The 24,388-nt window shown below is 37.9% G+C and overlaps 1 long non-coding RNA gene across 1 annotated transcript; it reads left to right on the forward strand.

Moving 5' to 3' along the window:
• The first annotated feature begins 4,452 nt into the window (after positions 1-4,452).
• On the forward strand, positions 4,453-5,359 carry LOC109254949 (uncharacterized). Its single transcript, XR_002075034.2, has 2 exons — positions 4,453-5,090; positions 5,200-5,359. It is a non-coding gene; the product is annotated as an uncharacterized LOC109254949 (long non-coding RNA).
• The last annotated feature ends 19,029 nt before the right edge of the window (positions 5,360-24,388 follow it).

Raw genomic sequence — 24,388 nt, forward strand, 5'->3', positions numbered from 1 at the left:
ATTAACATAGAGCATTATATTAGTGTCAGGTGCACAATAAAATGGTTTAACAATTCTATACATCACTCAATGTTTACCATGATAACTGTACCTTTTTAAAAATGTTTATTTATTTTTTGTTAAAGAGAGAGGGAGATGGGGGGGAGGCAGAGAGAGAGACAGAGAGAGAGAGAGAGAGAGAGAGAGAGAGAATCCCAAGCAGGCTCAGCACTGTTAGCACAGAGCCTGACACATGGCTTAATCTCACAAATCCTGAGATCATGACCTGAGCAGAAATCAATAGTCCAATGCTTAACTGACTGGGCCACCCAGGTGCCCCTGATAAGAGTACTCATAATCCCTTTCATTGCTTCACCCATCCCACCGCTCACCTCCCCCAGGCAACCACCAGTTCACTATTTTAAGTGTTTTGTTTTGTTTTGTTTTTAGATTCCACACATGAGTGAAATCATATGATATTTTTCTTTCTCTGATTTCATTTAGCATTATATCCTCTAGATACATCCATGTTGCAAATGGCAAGATTTCATTCTTTTTTTATGGCTCAGTCCTTGATTTTTAATTTAAAAAGAAATTATAACATTTTTCCCCTGCTCTAGTATTTTGGTTATCTCTGATTATTAACAATGCCTCAAGAAATAGTTCAATGGTATGCGACATTTTATTTGAAAGTTCCTTTTTTAACCTGGGTTATAATTCGTCTGGGACAAAAGATATGAAGTCATTTAGAAAAAGAATTGCTTTCTTACAATCTTACATTTCTTGGGTTTCAATTTCCTCTCACCAACATTATTTTTGCTATCCTTGACAGAGAAGATGGAAATAAAATAAAAGTTGAGTGGTATGGCCTTTTCTTTGTCATGTGTTATAAAAATGTTACTCTGAAGCAACATGCTCATTTTCTCTGAACATAACTTCAAAACCCTATTTTGTGTGTCTTTAGAATTTTTGGCAAGCCTCACTGCATTATGGTTATTGGCCTTTTAAAAATCATTCTTATACTTTTTAGTCATTCTTACATATTTGTTGTTGGTCACGCCCCTTTCTTCTCTCTTTTGTACATGTTCTCTTTTATAAATGAATTCAACTACCTTTTGTCCTTTTCACAATCCAGTGATTAGTGTGGCCATGAGCTGTGAATTATCATCAATTCTGTGCTCCTGGTTCTTATGGAAAATTAGGAGAGAAAGAAAGATAGAGAAAGAGAGAGAGAGAGAGATTTGTCATCAAAATCCGTAGTGTGAATCTATTTCTGTGTATGTCTCTTCATCCTAATTTTTCTTCATTAAAAAAATCATATTCTTTATAAAAATAACCTCAGTTTTCTTTTGGCATCTTAAAAACAAACACGGAGTTTTTGTGTGTTTTTTTTCATATTATATGTAAGTTTTTCAATGATGCACGTTTTGATTATAGTTCTAAAATTGAATTCGATTTTGTTCATTTTCCAGTGAAATGGAATTATGATACCAAATGGCATAAGGACAATACTTTATGCTGGTAATTAAATGGAAGACTACATAGAATTCCATGTTGCTCAGGAAGATCTGGATTTAATAAAATGGAGGCCCACTGAAGAAGATTTAGATATATCAGTTATTAATTCCCTTATATAGGTAAGAAGTCAAGGCTCAGAAACTTTAGAGACTAATTTGTCCACGAGAGTAGGGCAACCTTTAAACTCTTCAGGAATTTGTTTCCTAGAAGTCAGAAGCAGCCTTGGGAGCATTTCTTAATTCTAAGCTATTTGTACAGATGTGTATTTTTGTCTTTCTATAGTTCCCAAGGTTTTAGTTTACTTATTTATGTTTCTCTAGATATTACTACATATGTTTCTACTAGGGTTCTTCTCATTAGAAGGTACAGAGCTCTAGAGTCAGAACTGTGGGTAAGTGGATGCCACTTATGTAAGTCACATAAACTTTCCAAATATGTTTCTGGACTTGGAGGATCAAATGTATTGGTAAGAATATTAATATGTATAAAGCACTTTAAACACATATAAGCTGTTTTTATTGGATTATGCAGGGAATATAAGCTCTATCTGAACCAAGTTGCTAGCATACAAAAATATTGAAGAGGATTTTTCAACTAAAAATAGGTGGAATTCACATGTATATTCACAAGGCCTGAAACTTCTATTTTCTCAGGTAGCCAAGAATCAAGTATGAGAATGAAAAGAATAACAAGGTGGGGATGATTAAACAATAGACCTGCTAATTAGAATAATTGATAGCTATAGAAAATGATTAATCCTATATTTAAAAAACTATAAAAGGTAGTTTTCTTTTTTAATTTTCTTTCTTTCTTTCTTTCTTTCTTTCTTTCTTTCTTTCTTTCTTTCTTTCTTTCTTTCTTTCTTTCTTTCTTTCTCCTACCTTGATATTTGTAAACAGTAGTAGGTTGCTTAGTGTAGAGAAAATGCCAACAAATGCCCACTGGGGATCATACAGAAAGGACAAAAGGTATTTTATTTACATTACGACCCAAATCGCATAAGAATCTAAAGCACCAGAGATGAATACACTGCACATGAAATGGCTGCACCTGTTATTAATTTCATTTTAACAAAATAGTAGTCATTCAGTTATGTCCAGTTGTCAAATAGCACTTTTAGCATACCATTCTTTGGTCCAGAAGCTAAAGTAGCATATTGCATGTAAATTGTGGACATAAGTCAAAATGATTATTTAATACCTACTGAACACACTTAATATAATATGTAGTGCTATTTACAGGGTCATAAAAATGACTTATCTACAGTTCAACAAAATTTCATATGAGACAACACACCCTTCTGCATTATGGATAGACAAAAACTAAAACCCCAAACACATTAAATCTACTTAGATTTTTTAAAGCTCATTAATGTACTCTTAAACTAGTATTGTATAAGAGTTAAAATTCAGCATTAAAGAAAGTGCTCTGTTGTAAGTTTTATCCTTGTGAAGTTCATTAAATCTCCTTAATGCATCTGTTATAAGTCCTCTACATCAGGCAGAAATTAGTATAAGGAGTTTTAAATCATGTTCATCCTCTTAAAATGGTTTAAAATATGCTTATGTACAGTTACTAAGTACAATCAAGTATTTTTATTATAATAAGTAATTTGAAAAATTCCCATTATAAATCATCTAAAAACATTCTTGCTGGAAACAGAACTGTGAGCTCTAAAGTTTACTTTTGCTTTTCAAATTCTTAATCCTATAGTTTGATGTAGGTTTGTAATCAGATCTGTTTCACTACATCAGAACTACCCTAGCCCTGTCCAAGGTTATGCAGTTTAACAGAGGACAGCATTTTTACTCAGCAAATTTTACAAGGTGGAATGAAAACATGTTGGTAGATTAATGATATAGTATTCTTTATGATTAAATTTTCAAATGAAGAGTTGCAGCATCAAGTAGTGGAAATAACACTGGGGCTGGAGTTGGGAGAACTGAATCAGAGCTCATTTAATGGCTTGAGTAACCTTGAGAAGTCACTTGTTCTCTGTGAGGCTGTTTTTCTCCTCAGTTTGAATGGATGATAAAATCCAACTCATAGCATCACTGAGGAGCAACTTTGTGAAAGTCTGCAGTTCAGTGTCACTTTTCTACTAGTCAATAAATATTTATTTCTTTAATTTTATAAGAAATAGGGAAGGTTTCATACTTCCCTATACATATATATATATATGTATGTATGTATTCAAAGCCTTAATTATTTAGCCTTAACACTAAATGACTTTAATGTTTAGCTAGACATATTAAAAGGTGTAATTTGCTCATTAAATGACCCTATGAATTTGGTCATTTGGTTTGGAAGGACTACTGCATTTATTTGACAGAATGATCCTGATTTTATTGTTTGACTTGGTGAGAAAAAGGGTGGATGGCCACTCTATATATAAACACAGCCAGGTTTAGTACATCAAAATATACAGGTTTATAGAACCTCTAAAATTTAGATGTTGATCGTTTCAGCTAAGAAAAAAAAAAACATTAACCTGGATGTTTTTTGTTTTTTTGTTTTTTTCCCTCAGCAAATCTAAGGCAGTTCAGCAACTCTATTACTGTAAATATCTGCCTTTGGTGTTGCTTGGGGAATTGGTAGGAATCATGGAAAAACCTAGCTTGGAAGTGACCTCTAGGCTTCATTTCCCTAGCTTCTGGAGGAGGGATGTATTTGAGAAGCAGTGTATTTAAGCGTCAGGAGATTAGGGTGTGGGTATGAGCCAAGACATTGTTGGTTGCTGCTTGATGAGGTGACTTATTTGTGGAGTGGGACCAACAACGGTGTTGGAAGCTAGGTGATCTCGGCCTGAGGCACTGTGCTGTAATGGTAGACACATGTACAACAAGATTAATGGGAAAGGAGGCTTAACAGAGTGTTGAAGTGTTAAAGAGGGAACTCAAAGGCCTTGTCCATCTGGATTGACCTTCAGGTTGAAACTAGGTAGAGCCAAATGCCTATATGCTATTTGCCTTGGAGTGCTCCTCTGTCACATGGAAATAGGATTTTTTGTTTGTTTGTTTCTGATGTGAATCAACTCTTCAACATGAAATGTTAACAAAAAAACATCTTGCCTAGGGTTTAAAAACGTATTCAATGCAGAAAGTCTTGAAAATATTCAATGCTTCAAATAATTTTCCCCAGCCTCTTAGGTATCTTGTACTAAAAGTGTCTTTTTGTTGAAATATTTTTAAAAATATTAGTTTCCACTTTCACTTTTTTGTTCCCAGGACAACTGTTCCTCTGAACCACAATTGCTCCTTTATTTTATTTTTTTCTGGTTTTGAAATAACCCATCCTGCATCCATAAACAACTTGCCTTGATGGCTAGCCAAGACTCTGTCCTGCCACAGACCTCCTCCTACTTTCATTTCTTGCCCCAAGGAGCAGTAAACATGAATCCTGACCCACTAATGGAGCCCCAGAACTGAGAAGAGATACATTGCTGCTAAACAGGTAGAAATAAAAACAATGCCTCTCTTCGATAATATTAAATGTTCTGGGAAGACAGTCTCCAAGAGAAAGGATAAATAATCTACATAATGAAGAATTAGTTAGCAGTGTTATGTAAATATTGTAGCAGCATCAATGAGGAGGTAAGCAGAAGTATTTTAAGACACTATATTATACAATGCACTGTGCACTGTTTCCTGGTGATAAGGTTTTTAAAGCATCTTTATAAGCTCTTCTTCTCTGTTGTGACAGGATTATTTTTGCACCTTTGGAAAGCAACTGAAAAAAGAAGCTTGGAAAAAATCCTGCCTAACAAAGCAGCCATACTCAAATAGCTAAAACTATAAGAAACAACTGATTGAAGATACAAGAATAGATTTAAGATGTAAGATTAAAACATGATAAAGAATGATATCCTCATTTTTTTCAATGCTGTGTATTCTTGTCAGTGTAGCAAAATGCTAAAATGGCAAAGGATTAAATTGTTTTTATTATGCCCCTGAATTTTAAGTAGTGACTGAAACATATATTTTATATAATAACAGCCAGACAAAACAACACATATAAGGATAAAGTAGGTGAGTGGAAAATGTAATGTACAAATTATCCAAAAGGAAATTAGTTTAAAGCAATTTTTTTAGCTACTGGCATCAATAAGTTGACTCCCCACTACTTTTCAGAAAAAGTTGGCATATGTTTTCTTCTTGCTACACCCCTGAAAACCTCAGTTTTAGAATGACGAAATATTTAAATCCTTTGGAACTATCTAGATTTTAAGTATTTCTTCTGAAAAGTGTTGACTCTTGATTTGACAATGGTGCACAAATCACTGAAATTCACAAATTCTAAATCTCACTTAAAATTTTTTTTAATGTTTATTTTTTTTGAAGAAGAGAGAGACAGAACATGAGTGGGGGAGGGACAGAGAGAGAGAGGAGACACAGAATCTGAAGCAGGCTTCAGGCTCTGAGCCATCAGCACACAGCCTGTCGTGGGGCTCAAACCCACAAACCATGAGATCATGACTTGAGCCAAAGTTAGATGCTTAACCGACTGAGCCACCCAGGCGCTCCTCTAAATCTCACTTTAGATATTGGTTTAAGAAATGTTAATATTTCAATTTAGTGAAATGGTAAAAAGGTAGATAATAAAGAGAAATGGAAATGTTTCAGATAATAAAAGAATTGAATAATTAGGTAAAATTAATCAGCCTTCAATACAACGAGCTTTTGATTGTCTAGCAATGTTTGTATCATTTGTAGACTCTCCACAAAGAATGTTTAACTGAAGGATGCCCTTCTCTCTATATTCTTCCTACTGCCACTGGTTGTTGTATACTCAGGAAAGTCAAACACATTTTAATATTAATTATATTTCAGTCAAGAGGCCACCAGAGGAGGGATATGTCTGGGAATAGAAGCCAGAAGCCCAAATATACTGAATGAAAGTACATAAACATAGATACAAGGAAAATCTTTAGGTTAAAATCAGGTTAAAAAGGAGAGTAAGTATAGAAATACAGGCACAGGCTAGAATCTAGGAGTTGCATCCAGGTAACCAAAGAAGTTGAACAGGCAATAGATGAGAACAGAATGCATTTAGCAGTGGCAATCAGGTGTCCAGAAATGAATCAAGTGTCTGGGGGCTTAGGATAGCAAGCTCAAGGTCAAGGGCTTACAGAAAAAAAATATTCTTCCATATTGGAAAAATCTTGCTTCAGATGTTATTTATAATCCCAGGCCCAAGACATGTTGAATTCAATTCAGTTTATGAATAACTAGGATGTATAAAATCACACTCTCTCTGTGCATTCCTAGTTGATTGCAGTTGGTATTCTTTCTTATTTCATTGTGACTAAAAGCACTTGTGAAAGACTGTATACCATGAGGAATGTAGGGGCCGCTTTCAGGCAAACAGGCTTGAACAATGTAATGTAGAAAGGGCCCACAGGCAACACCTGGCTGACTTTAAACAGGCCCATCAGGTGACCCACCTGGAAATATCCATATATTTGGCATATATCCATATGGCACTAACTGACCAATGGGTTACTTAGAACTAGGCACTGTTACTGAAAAGGGGAAGATTCCATACATTGCCATGCTTCCTCATCTTCCCCCTTTAAAGCAGCCCTCACCCACTGCCTCCCGGTGGACAGTCTCTCCTCTGCTGTCCTGCCCACCACTCCCTAGTGGTGTATTCAATAAATTTCTTCCTGCTTTGTTCTGCCTCAGGTGAATTCTTTTACCTTCAGTGCCACCAACTTCCACCCGATCTTTGCCCCCACATTTGGAGGACCCCGTCCGATCCAGAGACACCCCATTTAGGCACCACATTTGGTGTCCCATATGGGGGGACTTTGTGGCCCACCCCACACTTGGGGGAACCCTGCACAAGGAGCCTTTGCTCTCCCCAGATTCTCCAGGAATCTCTTGGGACTTTCCTTGGTGGACCAACTCTAGTACTCCTTGGGGAACTGATGATGTGCATCAGCAGAGGATACTCCTAGGTGAGGATCCTAAGTCCCAAGGGGGAACGAGCCAGATCACCCTTGCCTGAAAGTGTGAAGGATTTCACCTTTTGCCTTCTGGAGGGACCCTCCACTCCCTCCTTTCTCTTTTTGGCTCTTTAGTAGTCTAACCCTAGTAATGTTGCAGGATTTTATTGTTGTTGTTAATATATATAATTATTTATTTTTAAATTTACATCTGAGTTAGTTAGCATATGGTGCAATAATGATTTCAGGAGTAGAATCCAGTGATTCACCTTTTACATACCCAATGCTCATCCCAACAAGTGTCCTCCTTAATGCCCTTTGCCCATTTAGCCCATCCCCCCACCCACAACCCCTCCAGCAACCCTGTTTGTTCTCTGTATTTAAGAGTTTGTTTTGTCCCCCTCCCTGTTTTTATATTATTTTTGCTTCCCTTCCCTATGTTCATCTGTTTTGTATCTTAAGTTCCACATATGAGTGAAGTCATATGATATTTGTCTTTCTCTAATTTTGCTTAGCATAATACACTCTAGTTCCATCCACATTTGTTGCAAATGGCAAGATTTCATTCTTTTTGATTGTTGAGTAAAACTCCATTGTATATACATACATCTTTACCCACTCATCTGTTCATGGACATTTGGACTCTTTCCATATTTTGGCTATTGTTGATAGCGCTGCTATAAACATTTGGGTGCACGTGCCCCTTTGAAACAGCACACTTGTATCCCTTGGATAGATACCTAGTAGTAGAATTACTGGATCGTGGGGTAGTTCTATTTTTAATTTTTTGAGGAAACTCCATACTGTTTGCTAGAGTGGCTGCACCAGTTTGCATTCCTACCAGCAGTCTGTTGCAGGATTTTTTACCTCAGGATTTGTCTCACAGCTTGGAAGAATGAAGAGGTGGACACAGGCTAAAATGAGCAGCAGGCAAAAGTTTATTAGAGTATAAGATCAGAAAGTAAGAATAGCCTCAAAGCTCTCTTTTCAGAGTGGGGGCATTAGAAAGTGAATACCCCCCCCCGCCCCCCACACACACTATAGGCAAGGGACTTTGTTTTATAAATTTTTGAGTGGCCCCTTTTCTTCTCTGGTTCTACCCTTATTGCCTAGGTTGACCAACTGGATTGGTTGGCTCCTATTGTATGAGGGGTGGTCTATGGCCATACCAGTTGCTTGTGGGTGATCCTTGAAGGTGTACTTATGTTTAGTCAGGTCTTTTGTCAAATTCCTGAGGGAAACCTGAGGGGTGGGTAGGTGTTGTCTGTCACATTCTTAAGAGGAACCTTAAGCCTGAGGGGTTTGCGGTGGTCAGACACTCCCAGCATCGTTTCAAAATAAGCGCTTTCCCCCTCCCGGGGACCTCATTTCCTTACCTTTCCCTCTCTGCCTACAGAATCTTATCTTTTATAGTACTCCTCTAATAATGGAAGGCCACTGGCCAGGATAGCCCCCTGGTGGGGTCTGAAGGTCTGAGAGCAAACAGGTCAGATTGCTCGCACCTGTGTGGGTAAAGAACCCCTTCCCTTTGCTCTCTCGTTCTGTCCTCCGCAGTCTGTTCCCAAAGTCTGCGGCAATTAAGAGTTCGCCCGGGGCGAATCCGCACAGGATGTGGACTCTGTTGGGACCCTTTCCAGACACAGGCTCTAAGCCGCCTCACTTCTTTCTCCTTCCGCCCCTCTGCCTCTGTTCCCCGGGGAATCCAGCTGCCATCTTGACCTGCGGACAATGCGTTCCCGCGCGTCTGAGGGGGTGAGTCTTCCCTCTCCTTGTTCCGATTCGGTCTGGCCACGGTGGTCTCCGGCTATCCCTGCTGCCAAGGGACGCCCCAACAGGAAGTTCCATGCCTTTTGCCAGGACCCTCTCGGTCGGACACCCCAAAAAGGTCTGTAGTCCCGAAACTGCCGCGACTCCTGTCTGGGGTGGGACGCCACCAGAAGAGTCCGTCACCTCTTATTAGGTGCAGTCCTTTATCAGGTCAGCAGGCCACCCTGACTGAAATCGAGACCTGCGTCAGAGCTGCATTACCTTCGGCGGGAGGTCCCTTTGGGAGTCGGCGGCCCGTCCTTCCCACCTCCTCGCTCTTGGGCTGTCTTCTTTGACAAATTTGGCTCCCAAAGCCTGATGTTTCCTGGCCTTAGGACAAACGCCCAGATCCAGAGGTATGGCCCTCCCACGGAACTCTCTCTTCTAATACTATTTTCCAGCTTGACCTCCTTTGCTGGAACCCCTGCCAATGGTCAGAAGTCCCCTACGTGCCTTGCTTCGTTTCATGGCCCTAAATCAGGACGCTGACATAAGAGCCTCTTGCCGAATGTGTTTGGCTGATAACCAGCTGCCTTCCGACATATTGGACGCTGACTCTCTCACTGTTCCAACTCCTAATAGATGTGGGGGCCTCTCCCTCACTCATTTACCCGGTTAATGACTATGATAATTGGAGCCAGCTGTCTCTGGTTAGTCTACCTTGGGATGGGGTCTTTAAGGAATATATTCGCAAGCAGTTGCTGAAACTCTCTTTGGGGAAGGTCCTTGTCTTCTCCAAGGCTTGACATGAACTGCCTATACTTTTACTTGCTAGGTAGGTGGGAGGGTGGGGGAAACGTGGTTTCTGCTCCCGTGTGGGAGCTGATAAGCCAAAGCCAAGTTTAAGAACCAGGAATCCTTTTTCTCTGCCTTCTGGCAGTACTCTGAGTACTCAGTACTCTGCCTCTTCTGCCTTCCCTTCCTCCCATTTCTACACCACTTTGTGTGCAGCCGGCATAACTGGTTCTATATCATCGTGGGGCCACCTCCTCCCCTCTCTGTCCAGGAGTGAAGACCACCCTCTTGGACTTACACTGCTCACTTTAGATTTCCTCACCTGTGCCCCAGGTAAAACCTGAGGTGGGAAACAAATTGACTTTAAGTGGACCCAGGTGGAACGTCATGTGGTCTTTTAACTAATTGAGACTTTCATTCTACCAAGGGTTGCTAAAGGTCAAATAAGCTTGTGTTATCTCTGTTGCAATTTGTCCCCAAAATGATGAGTTAAAATGATGGTTAATTTTGTCTGTCTCAAAGTTCTTATAGGTAATTGTTAAGATAGTTTTCAAAGCCTTTGGTAACCTGAAACTTTAAAGTTTTGCTTAGATGATAAATGGGATTGAATTCATTGGATATCATTTTCCAAATAAGATAAAATACTACAGCATTGATTACTAATATATGGTTTATCTGCTTTTGACTTACTGCAAAGAAACTAAGGATATTTGGGTCTGTTGGAAAACATACTTTGTGCTTAATAGATTTCACACATTTGCCATTTAAAGAATACTGGTGTAACAGTTCACAATTAGTTACTATTAGTTTTCACCGGAGATTAAGGTTTCTCAGAGCTCAAAATTCTGCTCTTCTCCTTTATAAACACAAAGTTTTTAGATGGTTGGTCTGCTCTTGGTAAGAAAATGTAAACGATATTGGTTTTTCTTTGCCTAGAAAAACCAGTTTCTATGTTTTGTCTTTATCAAGTGTTTGATGACCCATAATTCTATTTAGGCATGTGCATTAAAATTTTTTTTAATGTTTATTTTTGAGAGAGAGAGAGAGAGAGTGGGCAAGGGGTAGAGAGAGAGGGAGACACAGAATCCAAAGCAGGCTCCAGGCTCCAAGCTGTCAGCACAGAGCCCGACACGGGGCTCGAATCCACGAACCGAACCACGAGATCATGACTTGAGCTGAAGTTGGAGGCTTAACCGACTGAGCCACCCAGGTGCTGCTAGGCATTGCATTTAAACTTTCTAAGGTATTACCAAACTTCCCCAAGATTTAAAATGGTAAACAAAACCTCTGACTAATTGGGCTTATTTGGTATGTTACCTTCTGGTATAATGTCCTGACTCTGTTCTGAATATTAGAGTGTTTTGTGTCGCAGAAATAACCGAATTTCCATGTCAATTGCATCATAATGAACTCTCATTAGTTTGTTAACAATGTCCATTTCTGAATTCTTTGTCATTTATAGTTCATTTATAGTATTGTTCTGATGCTTTTGCAAAATGAGTTTTGTCTTCAAGGAGATTGATAAAAAAAGCTTTTGAGAAATACAGGCATTTGATATCTTGAAGATAATAAAACTGAAATGGGTAAGAATTTCTAGAACTAACTAAAAGCTGTATTCAACCTGAACAAGAATTAGTAACATGGGACTAAATGAATTGGGAAAAATGATTATAGTTTTTGTGACTCTTGTTTGAAACATTGCTGGTTCTCTAAAGTTTCCTTTTTCAGATTAAGGAAACTTTCTCTTAAGATATTTAAGACTTAAATGTGATAACGTATTCATTTGTAAACAAATTGAAGCGTTTAACTTTTCTGTCTGCCTGAACCCTCTGAAATTCAAAAAGTCGCAGTGAGCATTCTTTCTTCCTTGGGAATCTCAGTCATTGCATAAGTTCAGTAAGAATCTGTTCTCCTTGTAACAGGTCACCATTGTAAACATTGATTTATGTTACCAAGTCTTTGATTGAAATGTCGTATTTGGGAAAGGCATGCATAGACTCAGATATGACTAGACAGCTTTAAGGAATTGAGGTTGTCTTTATGAATCATGGAGCCATAAAGCTGCTTGAAAATGTTGGCCTGGTTCCTTGCTTACAGAGTTCCCAGCAGCTTTACCAGGTGAGTAAAGAATGTCACTTCCTGGCAGGTGCAGGAACCTCAGAATATTTTGGGTACCTCAAGAAGAGAAATTCACCCAAATCTACTGGTATTGCAGGCATGTCTGATGGCAAGTATGTGGCTTGGCTTTTGGCCTTGAGGCTACTAAAAAAGGTCAGAGATTCCTTATAAAAGTTCCAGCAAAGCAAATTTTAAAAGATCTGTACGGTCAATCACTATTCTTGCTGAGCTTATGTAAATAATTAGGCCAAGTTTGTTAAAATTGGACCTGTTTTGCAAATGAATTAGTCTTGATTTGGCTATCTCTGGAAATAAGGGTGATTTTAGAGAGAAAAGTTATGACTCAATAACACGTCTTTACAGTTCTGATTTTCTTTGAATGTTGTTTGCCTAAGCTAGACAACTTGAGGTAAACTTTAGAGAAATTCCCACAATAGCCAATCTTTGTGCTTGTTGTTCTATGGGGATAATAACAGGACCCCCTGGGCATATGATTATTTGAATAGCTGGAAAATGGGATTGAATCCCCAACAATTGTATATCACAACTAGCACCTTGACCAATTCTGCATGGCTGGGATGACAAAATTGTGGGCTAACTATTGACTTGTGGAGATAATGGATGGCCCCATTTTTCCTATGATTGGATTAGGTGAAGCACATGGGAATATCCATTGGTATCTCCTCAGACAACTCTTCTCCCATTTGCCAGTGTTTCCTTGTAATTAGAATATTGTTATGGCTAAACAACAAAGAGGGCTTCTTTATGGTTTTGTCCCTTAGCCATATTTGTCCTAGGAACCACCTCTGTTGATATAAAATTGCAAATAGAGGCTTTAGCAAAGCAGACAATAGCCACATTTAACCAAACCCAACTTGTAGTCACCCACAAATTCTAAAGGTGGTCCTCCAAAACCAAATGGCCCTTCATATCCTGACTGCAGCTCAAGGAAGAACTTATGCTTTATTAAAACCATTGTTATGAGGGCACCTGGGTGGCTCAGTCAGTTAAATCTCTGACTCTTGATTTTGGCTCAAGTCCTGATCTCAACAGTCTTGAGATTGAGCCTGTCAGTTGGGCATGGAGTCTGCTTTACATTCTTTTTTTACTTTTTAAACTTTTTTTTTTTTTAATGCTTATTTATTTTTGAGAGAGAGAGAGAGAGAGAGTGTGAGTGAGCACACACCCGCACGTGTTGGGGGAAGGGGAAGAGAGAGCTGAAGACAGAATCCAAAAGAGCCTGCTTAAGATTCTCTTCGTTCCTCCTCAGCCTCTCCCCCACTCTCATGTACTCTCTCTCTCTCAAAAACAAAAACAGCATTATGTGTATACTCTAGATTACCACAAAAATGTGACAGGGCTACTAACTGACATGAATCCTCAAATTCACCCTTAAGTTATCCCTCTCTTTCTTTTAATGATTGGTTAAATTGGACTGGAGGAAAATTTTGTCAACTATCAGAAGGACTCTAGTTGGGCTTCTTTTTCTTTTTGTCATTCTAGTTACACAGTATGTTATATCCCTAGGGAAAACTGTCTTCACCATTAATGACCACCCAAACCAGTACAGACCAAAACCTGACCCCTCTTTCTCAGGTAACATTTTCAAGACTTATATTCAAAGATTTGGTATACCTTAAGACTCTTTAGGGGCGCCTGGGTGGCTCAGTCTGTTAAGCGTCCGACTTTGGCTCAGGTCTTGATCTCACAGTTCCTGAGTTCAAGCCCTGCGTCAAGCTCTGTGCTGACAGCTCAGAGCCTGGAGCCTGCTTAGGATTCTGTGTCTCCCTTTCTCTCAGCCCCTCCTCTGCTCATGCTCTGTCTCTCTCTGTCTCAAAAATAAACATTAAAAAAAATTAAAAAAAAGGACTCTTGAGCAGGACAACTTCGAATCTGTCTGGATCTGGCCCTATTAAGTTGTTTTGACCATTCTAACAGCCTCTTCCAGTGGATTCATCTTTCCAGAATCAAGACTACTCTGACCCCAGATGAGGAACCCTACATCATGTACATCTGTGAGCTGGTTGGAGATCTATGCCTGTTAGACTCTGGGTAATACACACCCAGAGGCCTTAGAGGCCTAGAAATCCAGTCCATTGTCATTCCCAACTCTCACATTTCAATCATTCTATGATATTATCTTAGAAAAACACTCTCAATACGTTCCTCCTGAGACTCTCAAGAGCTCTCCTTCCCAATTCCAAGACTTCATTCTCCACCTTTTTGTTCAGGATGACCTCTCTGAATTCACTTGGTCAGAAATCATAACTTAGCTGGAGCTGTTCCCTCCTTGATGTCCTACTCTCACAATTCAGTCCTCCCCACTTTTGGGGCTAAGTTTTCTTTTCCATGTTATCCTCCTTTTGGCTTCCTCCTTCTGGGACTGTGCAACACAAGGATGGATTTCCTGGAAAGAAATCTGTTCATGGATATCTTGGCTTCACTTCTTAGGACCCCTGGCCTCGATACTTCTACTCTTAATTATTGATCCCCCTCTCTTTAATCTCTTTGTTAAATTTGTCTCTTCTAGAATCCGACAATTCTGTATATGAATGATGGTTAAATAGGGATTCTAATCCATACCATCAGTGGGTCCCCTCCCCCAAATCCCATGGTCCTGGCTGCCAAGGGATTTCACTCAAATCACTTATTAGCAGGTTAATATAATACCATGCTCTGGTCTATAAATGCCCAGAACCCCTGATGGAGCAACAAATTTAGGTAGGGACATTTCTATGCCTTTCATTGAGGAAGAAGCTTCTGAAGATGAAACCTCCACCCAAATGCCAAAGATTTGTCATTGTTGATCTGTCAAAGGGGAATACAGAGGCTACTTTCAGGCACACAGACTTGAACAATGGAATATGGAAAGGGCCCACAGTGACCAACCACCTGGCTGAATACGAACAGGCCCATCAGAATGACCCACCTCAAAATGTCCATAGGCCCTAACTAACTAATGGGCGACTTAAAACTAGGCACAGTTACCAAAAAAGGGAAAATTCCATACATTGCCATACCTCCTCAGTTTTCCTCCTTAAAAGCAGCCACCCCCCTCTCCCCCCACCACTGCCTTGTTGCAGACAGCCTCTCTGCTGTCCTGCCCACCACTCTTTTGGTGTATTCAGTAAACTATTTCCTTTGTTCTGCATCAGGTGAGTTCTTTCATCTTCTGTGCTACTGGCTTCCACAGGGTCTTTGCCCCACATTTGGAAGCCCCCTTCTAATTGAGAAACACCCCATTTAGGCACCACAGGAAGAATTAGCCTTATAAAATCTATCTTCTCTCACTGCCAGCTGTTTACCAAATCTCATTACAGTGTAAATACATGAATAGATAATGCACTGCAGGAAAGTCAGGACGGAAAGAGATTGGAAGGTATTTGTTAGCTATGGTAGTGGTGATGTAGTTGGAACTTGAGATGCCACTGAGCTATCTGAGTTTACACTTCATTTGAGGTTGGAAACAGAACTGGGAACAAAGTCTGTAAGCTTGCTTTCCTTGAGTTGTCATTTAGGATTTTGGAGATATTTATGAGGAGCAGAATTCTTCAAATCTTGGGGAAATCATTGACTTTAAGGTTAATTTTACTTTACAACTTATCTTGTCCTATTCAGTGAGATCTAATTGAACAGAGCAGCCACTATCATAAGCCTGTTAGAATCAACATTTCTGTGAAAGAAAAACTCCAGGGAACTTGGTATGAAAATGGCTATTCTAAAGAAGATGAGGGTTTTGTTAATATATATTTACCATAATGTTGAGTTTTGAATTGTCACACAAGGCAAGGAACGTTAATTTGGGCAAACTTCCGTACCTCCAAGATATCCACTTGTGAAAAACAAAATTTGAAAATTTTTTTTAATGTTTATATTTGTTTTTGAGACAGAGACAGAGCACGAGTGGGGGAGGGGCAGAGAGAGAGGGAGACATAGAATCTGAACTAGGCTCCAGGCCCAGAGCTGTCAGCACAGAGCCCAATGTGTGGCTCGAACTCACGAACCCCGAGATCATGACCTGAACCGAAGTTGGACGCTTAACCGACTGAGCCACCCAGGCGCCCCAAGGAAAACGGAACTTAAAAAAACTTAATTATCCATGGAATGGATGTAATTATTTAATTTAATTTCGGTTTCATCTCAGAAGTAAGGTAAAACCTTTTTATTTATGTGGAGAACATTTTTTTTTTTAAGTTTATTTGAGAGAGACAGCGTGAACGGGGGAGAGGGAGAGAGGGAGAATCCCAGGAAGCCTACTTGAGGTCAGTGGACAGAGCTTGATGTGGGGCGCGAGCTCATGAAACCATGAGATCATGACATGAGCAGAAATGAAGAGCAGGGTGCTTAACCAACCAAACCACCCAGTATCTCCTGTGAACATTTTTCATGCAAATATACTATTAATACTTTGAAATCTAATCCATAGTCATTTGTCATGTAAACCAGTCAGTCATTCAGAGTTCCACAAACTGATTATAGCTTCATGGTGAAAAAAAAAATTGTTTAAAAAAAATCTGAACAGGCAATGAAGAAAGGCATTCATCTTGACAAGAGGGTATAGTTAAAGGAGAATGTCAGCCACATTTTGTTTGCAAGAAAATGCTTTCTGAAGTACTCATTGTCATCTGATTGGCTAATGTACTCTACATCTTCATTATCCAATTTTAGAGTATCTTCAGAAATAACTTATTTCTGGATTTCCCAATGAAGATATAATTTTTGTCCTAGGACTTTTGATTTTAAAACACATTTTTCTCCCAGATATTTTAATAGAAGTTAACCAAATTAAATATATTGATCCATCTGTTGTCTTAATTTCCCTCCCCACTTTTTTTTCCTTCCATTTCTGCCTTTCTCATTTGGGGGGCATTTTCCTTTCCATGCCAAGTGAAGTTATTGAGTTTTGACCTAGAGATGGGCACATGATGCAGCCTGGGTCAGTCAGATTATATTATTGGAATTTTATGTGGTGGCTCTGGGAAATAAATATTCTCTCCTTCCTCTGAAGTGGCTACTACAGGTTTTGTAAGCATAGTGCCAACTACAGGCCATGTCCATCTCCCACTACTGGGAAGAATCAAATCTTCAAAAAGAAAAAATGAGGGAAAAGACAAAGATGGGGAGAGTGAAGGAAACAGTGGGAGAAAGAAGGCATTAGGATTGGGGACACTGGAGGAAGGAAGAGGGAGACCTACTCCTAACCTAATCTGGTTTACTCTGTTTCCTAGGGGAAACAGTAAATTTCCCAACTCCTTTTATTTTCCTTAGACTAGTTTGAGTTATGGTAGTTCTCTGGTATAATGGTGAGCACTCTGGACTCTGAATCCAGACTAGTTTGAGTTGGGACTCTGTCATTTAAAATTGAAAGTGTCCCAGCTAATACGCTGTTCAAGACTTTTTTTCCTGGTGTGGAAAATTCCTGGTATGAAATATTCCTGTTTGACCAACTTTCCAAGTTTTTGGCATTTAATTTAAAAACTCCTAAGTGAATTGGTTGGCCTAACTTTAAGATCTGTGCTTTTCAGAAATGAATTTAAACAAATGATGGTGTTGATAGTATCCCAGATTTACCTCCTTTATGGTAATCCGTATAGAATTTTTGGAATTGAACTAATCTAAATACCTTAAACCAATGATTTTCATTCAAATGCTTTCTGTGGTCTCTTGAATTTATTTAAGGGTTTGTTTATTATAACATTGAACTTTGCAAGGAGTAAATTAAAAACCAAATATATTTAGGATTCTAAACATCATGTTATTTAACTACCCTAGAAAACCCTAAACTGTCTACCCTATGTTGCACCTCAATTTTAGTTACTTAAATGTGCTTCTGTGCTTCTAGCAGTTAAATATATTATTTGGAAATAAGTGCTTTTTAACAAATGGATTTTATTTTTAAAGCAGTGTTGGGTTCACAGCAAAATTGAGCAGAAGGTACAGAGATTTCCCATGTATTCTGTGCCCCCATATAAGCCCAGCTTCCCTTACGGTCAAAATCCTGCTCCAGCATGGTATATTCGTTACAATTGAAGAACCTACATTGACATATCACTATTCTCCAAAGTCCATTAGAGTTCACTCTTGGTGTTGCATGTTCTATGGGTTTGGACAAATGTATTCTTCAGTATAGTACGATTCATGTAGTTTCATTGCTCTAAAAATCCTTTGTGCTCCATCCGTTTATCCCTCCTTACCCCCAGTCCTTGGCAACTGCTGATCTCTTTTACTGGCTTCATAGTTTTGCCTTTTTCCAGAATGCTATATAGTTGGATCGTATGTAGCCTTTTCAGTTGGCTTCTTTAATTTAATAATACACATTTAAATTTCCTCTATATCTTTTCATGCCTTGATAGCTCACTTCTTTTTTAGAACTGAATAAAATTCCATTGTCAGGATATATCACCGCTTATTTATTCATTCATCTCCTGAAGGTGAATGATTTGTTTCTAGGTTTTCACAATTAAGAATAAAGCTGCTATAAAACATTTGTGTGCACATTTTTTTTTTGGACACAAATTTTCAACTTTTTTTAGGACACAGCAAAGAACATGATTGCTGATCATATGGTAAGAGCATGTTTAGTTTTGTAAGAAACTATTTGTCTTTCAAAGTAGCTATGCCATTTTGCATTGCTACTAGCAGTGAGGGTTCCTGATACTCCACACCTTGCCAGCGCTTGGTATTGTGTTTTATGTATTTTTCCCATTCTAACAGGTGTGTAATATCTCATTGTTGTTTTAATTTGTAATTTACTAATGGCATATGATGTTGAGCATCTTTTCATATGCTTATTTTCCATCTGTGTATCTTTTTTGGTGAAATGTCTGTTCAGATCTTTTGCCTATTTTTTAATTGCCTATTTTTAAATTGTAATTTCTCATTCTTGTTTTGATTTGCAGTTTTCTAATGACATATGATGTTGAACATCTTTTCATTTGCTTATTTACCATCTGTGTATCTTTTTTGGTGAAGTGTCTGTTCAGATCTTTTGCCTATTTTTAATTGGGTTGCTCATTTTCTTATTATTGAATTCAAGTGTTTCTTAGAAGTAAAATAATTTATTCTTGTAATGTGTTATTTCCAAAATAGAACTATAAAAATGCAATCTATTCTCATCAGGAACACTGACTCTTAGTAGGAACTTACATATATATTTCCCCCCAAATCTTGGGAATATACTTTTTTCTACTAAGAGTTCTATGTGAATTTGTCCCTTTAAGCAGTAATCACTGTAACACCAATTACTCATTTAGGTGCTTTATTGTCTTCAAGGCAGGTCTACATAGGGTTGCCGTGAAATTAAATGAGATAACTTGTTTTTATCAGCAGTTATTCACCCCATTTTTTAAAAGAAGCAGAGGTTTAGGGTTATATTGTTTACCCTAAATTCCAAAATTGGTTTGCAGAGATGGGACTTCAACTCAGACCTCTGAGTCAAAGCCTCACTTCTAGAAGTTTAGAGAAGTTTTTTTTTTTTCCCCCCAAGGAGAGAGAGACTACTTTGTGAGGGATATGTGAGTTTATGTTAGTGCTGTGAGTAGGCTTTCTTCACTAATTATGTAATAGCAAATTTGAAGATCAACAAAACACTACTCACTGTTTACTAAAAACATGTGATTTTGTTTTCCACACCAAGGGTAGCTTTTCTTAGTTTTACACATGAGGCCTGTGATTGTGTCCAATATTATCTACCCAGGTATGCCAGTCATGTAACCAGTTCTTTCTTAGTTCTTTTGAAAAGTCTGCTTGATCACAAACTTTATTTGCGAAAATCTTTAATTTTCTATAGTGGCACATCAATCTGTTTATTGACTTTGAGGCCATTATCAGATCATTCTAATTATTATAACTTCAAAATGCATATTAAAAATGGTAAGAGTCCATATTATATAGAAATGTGACATCAGTATCCTGTAGAATAAAGAGGTGATATTCAAATCCTCCTGGTATTTGCCTCCATACAAAATAGTGTGTTTTTATGGCTATTTATTTATTATAAAATTTTATGTAGCATCTATTGGTATCTTGCTATAAATTGATTGCACTACTTAAATACAACGATAATCTTGGCATTTCAATATTTATGTTGCTTAGTATTTTATTCCATGAGTTATGAATATAGTTCTGAAAATATCAAACTGGTAAAAAGTTATTTTATGAAATAAAATTTTTCAGTGAAGATAAGACACTTCACAGAAATTTATGAATATTTATAGGATGCGTCTCTGTTCACTATGTTTCTATGACTTTCTTTGATTTTAGGTCTCTCTTCTCCTCCCCCTTCAATGGTGTCCTCAGAGTTAATTGGGATGTGCTGAAATTTGGGGGAGAATCTCAGGAGCTTCAACAATGTTGAGCTGTCCTGAGTGAAATGCTGCAGGTCTCCACCTCAAGGAAAACCCACTGCTTTATCCTATAGCTCTAAATAGCAGCAGTTTTGATTTCTCTTTCATATAGCCCAGGAGGGTTGGTGTTCTTGGTCTAAATCCTTCCATTCTCACTGGGAAGGTTAGATTAGTTCTCTTCAGAGGGCTTCACTGAGCATGTTCATGCACAGCCTTTTAGTAAAGGAAGGTGTCAGAGGTTGCAGGAACCGAACTGGAGTGGCTGACAGTGTCAGGGATGGTGGATGCAAAGTCAGGGAAGTGGGCAAGAGGAAAGAATGCCCAGAAAGTTGAGAAGGGTGGATAAAGCTCCTGATTGGCATATGAAATCATGTATCTTGGTGCTTGAAAATTGCATAGCGTATGGAAATCCAAAAATTGATTTTGTTGTTACTACTACCATGGAGATGAGGAATTAGTTTTCTTATAAACTTTTCTTCTGCTAAATATGTACTTTCCCTCTCATTCTCAATTCAGAAATTTTATAGAGTCAACATTCAGAGTTTATATCATTATGACCATAAATATTCATGGCTAAGCCACATAGTGTTCTATACATTTTCTTACACAACTTTTTGTCCCCTGGAGGGGGGGGTGGGACAGAGAGAGAGAGAGAGAGAGAGAGAATCCCAAGCAGGCTCCCCTACATGGGACTCCATCTCACAACCATATAAGATCATGACCTGAGCTGAAATTAAGAGTCCGTCCGATGCCCAACCAACTGAGGCACCCAGGCACCCTGCTGTTTTTTCTATCACTTCTTCAAGGCCAACAAGAGGCAGAGCAAGTCTGCTAGCAAGACAGTCTTACAAAGCATAATGTAATGGCATCTCATCATCTTTGTCATATTCTTTTGATGACAAGCAGGTTACAGGTCCTCCTCAAACTCAAGGGGAGGGATTTACATACACAAAGATATGAATACCAGAAAACAGGAGTGGGGGCCGTTTAAAGTCTGCCATATAGTGATCTCTTTGTTTTATTGTTTTCCTACCACACATTTAGCTCCGTACAAACCAACAGAGAAAACAACACTTCTAACTCTGCTAAGTACATCAGTCCTCCTACTACCCCTTTTTGAGAAATACTTTTTGGAGCCTTCTGACCTCTTGCTTCAATTTCAACTGTTGCTTTCTGGGCCTCCTGCACAGCTGTTATCCTGGGATTTTCATTTACCATCATACGTGGGATTCCCTGTGTCCAATTTCTGGTTTGGATTGCTTTTTTCCTGGACCCTATACCTTTTTCTATTTCTTTACTGAATCTTAGAATTCTTGTTTGGGGAAATTATAATGCCAGGAATTTTGACATTAACTCTTATCTCTTTCCCTACCTATTTCAGTCCATCTCTCTTAGTATTGTATTCCCCAAAGCCTTGAGTATTGGAGAGTTTTTGCTTCTGAGACCATGTAAATACAGACAAATTTTGTATGGAAAAATGTAGTTGAGCTGAATAGAAAAGGTAAAAAAGAAAAAAAAAAAAAGGAATGGGTAGGTACGTAAGTAGCTATTTTTATATCTTGCATGGCTAAACATGATGATTTTGATTTTCCATTTGGTGTAGTATTTTGGCTAGGTAATGAATTATAGATTGGAAATAATTTTGCCTTAGAATTTTTAAAGCATTGCTTCAATGTTTTCAGTTATCCATATCACTGCTGCTGAGTCCTTTTATGTGACCTTGTTATGTCTACAAACTTTTAGTATTTCCTATTTTTTTATTTTGAAATTTTTCATCATTGTGCTTTATGCATCTTTTTTCATTGTTTATGTTTTAACTCCCAAACTTAGTGTTTTCAGTTTTAAATCTTTTTCTTGTACTGTTTCTTTAAAAATTTTTTTCATTTTGTTTTACTTGTTTTTTCTCTGTAGAATTCCCATGAAAGGGAGATTGGATCTCCTGAATTGATCTTCTGATTTTCTTATAATTTTTTTTAATTTTCTATTTTTTTTGTCTTTTTGTTTCCTTATCCATGTGATTAGCTTGACTTTATCTTCTGGCTCTTCTACTGGATTTAAAAAATTTCTGCTACGATAGTGGTAATTTCTAGCAGCTCTTACTTTGCTGACCTCTTATATTTTTTTCTCATATCCCTGTAATATTATTTTCTTGAGTCAATGTTTTATGATATGATTCATTAATTGCACATATTTTTGAAGTTTGTTTTTTTCTTAAAATTCCTTTTACCTTTTTTATTGTTTGTTTTTCATATTTTAGGTTTTCTTTGGATATCCAATGATCCTAAGCTGATACTTTTAATAGTGAGGCACCAAATAGCTGTTTGAAAATTGGGTATATGGCTGAGACTTCTTATTAGGTAAGCTGAAGCATAAGGTTATTGAGTGAAAGTAGTCTCTGTCATTGGGGAATCTAAATGTTAGTATCTATATGTCTTTTTGCTTGGGTTGATTATTGTTTTAGAAACAAAGCTTCCCTTCTCCTTTCTGAGGGTTTGTCTGGCTGTCAGCAGATTAGGACCACAGGGTGGGGTCTGTGTTCAGAATGCAGGATGTCCTTTGCTTTGAGTATATGTTGGCCTGTAATTTTGTGTCATGTCCCTAGGTCTGTAGCTGTGTTGTTCAGATTCTTTAGAGGTTAACTCGATATATTATTCCTCGTAGGTAAAGGAGAAGCAATTTCAGAAAGAAGGAGGGGAGCTAGTTTGAATTTATAAGCAGATTATCCAACAGACCTTTTGTTTTCAGCCTCACCCTTCATTCTGGCTTTCAGAGATATCTGGTGCTTCACAACCATGAGCTCTCCTCAAGGACTTAACTATCAAAATGAGATTTTTATGTAAAGATCAGAATCAAGTTGATTCTCATTGGTTTTATCTTTCTGTAGACAGTTCTCACCTTTTTTTTTTCCTCCATCCATAAATGTGTTATAACGTTTATTACTCGTTAATAAATAAATCAAGGGTCCATACTCCTCACCACAGACTCCCTTGAAAATTAAATAAAAAAATAAGGCAGCATAGATTATATTAAATTTTAGTCACCTGTCCCATCTAAATTTCTCAGAATGTGCTTTTATTTGTTTATTTATTCTCAGAATGTGGTTTAGACAAGTAACTAGTGCTGACTGTCCAGATTTAACATTATTTTAATTGGCCAAAAATAATTTTTTTATGTAATTTCTAGATGTTTTTCTTAAGAATTCTCAAGCATCCCTTAGATTTAGTTGCTAGATTCTCTTTGAGAATAGACTTTTGCCATAACGTGCTATCAGGTTACAAACTGTTATTTTTTCATTTTAACTACTTAAGATGTACTGCCTATTTACTTAAAATTTAAGTTTACCCAGAAAAAAGACCAAAGAGAATTAGTTGTTTTTCACTCAGTGGAGTAAGAGAAAGGATTAACCAAATAATCTGGTGTCTGTGACATACAGTATAGGGTCTACAAATATTGATCAATTTAAATTGATAGTTATAGGCTTCCATAAACTCAGGAAACAGCATTTTTCATCTATTTCACCTGCAGTAACCCTTTCCAAAAATAATTTTCTGCAGCACAGAAGAGCTTCCTCAGAGGATCCAGCCAAGGTTGGTTGCTTCTTGCCTAGTTAGAGTCTTGGGCATGCTTTCTTCAGAGCAATCTCATTAATCTTTAATTCCTGTGATAGTGACATTGAACTATGAAGACAAAGTATTCATTCCATTGTTACTTTAGCTCACATGTCTAAGGTTTTACTTTGTTCAGTATGGGTATATATAAATTTTGAACCACTCTCTTAAGGCTATCTCGCTTAGATGACTTTATAGCTAATCTACAAAAGCTATAATTTTAAAAACCTATAGTATTCTTTTAATAGTCATTAAATCATTAATAATCAGTATTCTTCTTTTGTACTGAAGTACACTATTTTGTCTTTTGCCCTTTATTCTTTTGCTTTGTT

Source organism: Panthera pardus, unplaced genomic scaffold, assembly GCF_024362965.1.
Source record: "Panthera pardus isolate Hobbes unplaced genomic scaffold, ASM2436296v1 HiC_scaffold_24, whole genome shotgun sequence".
Taxonomy (NCBI): domain Eukaryota; kingdom Metazoa; phylum Chordata; class Mammalia; order Carnivora; family Felidae; genus Panthera; species Panthera pardus.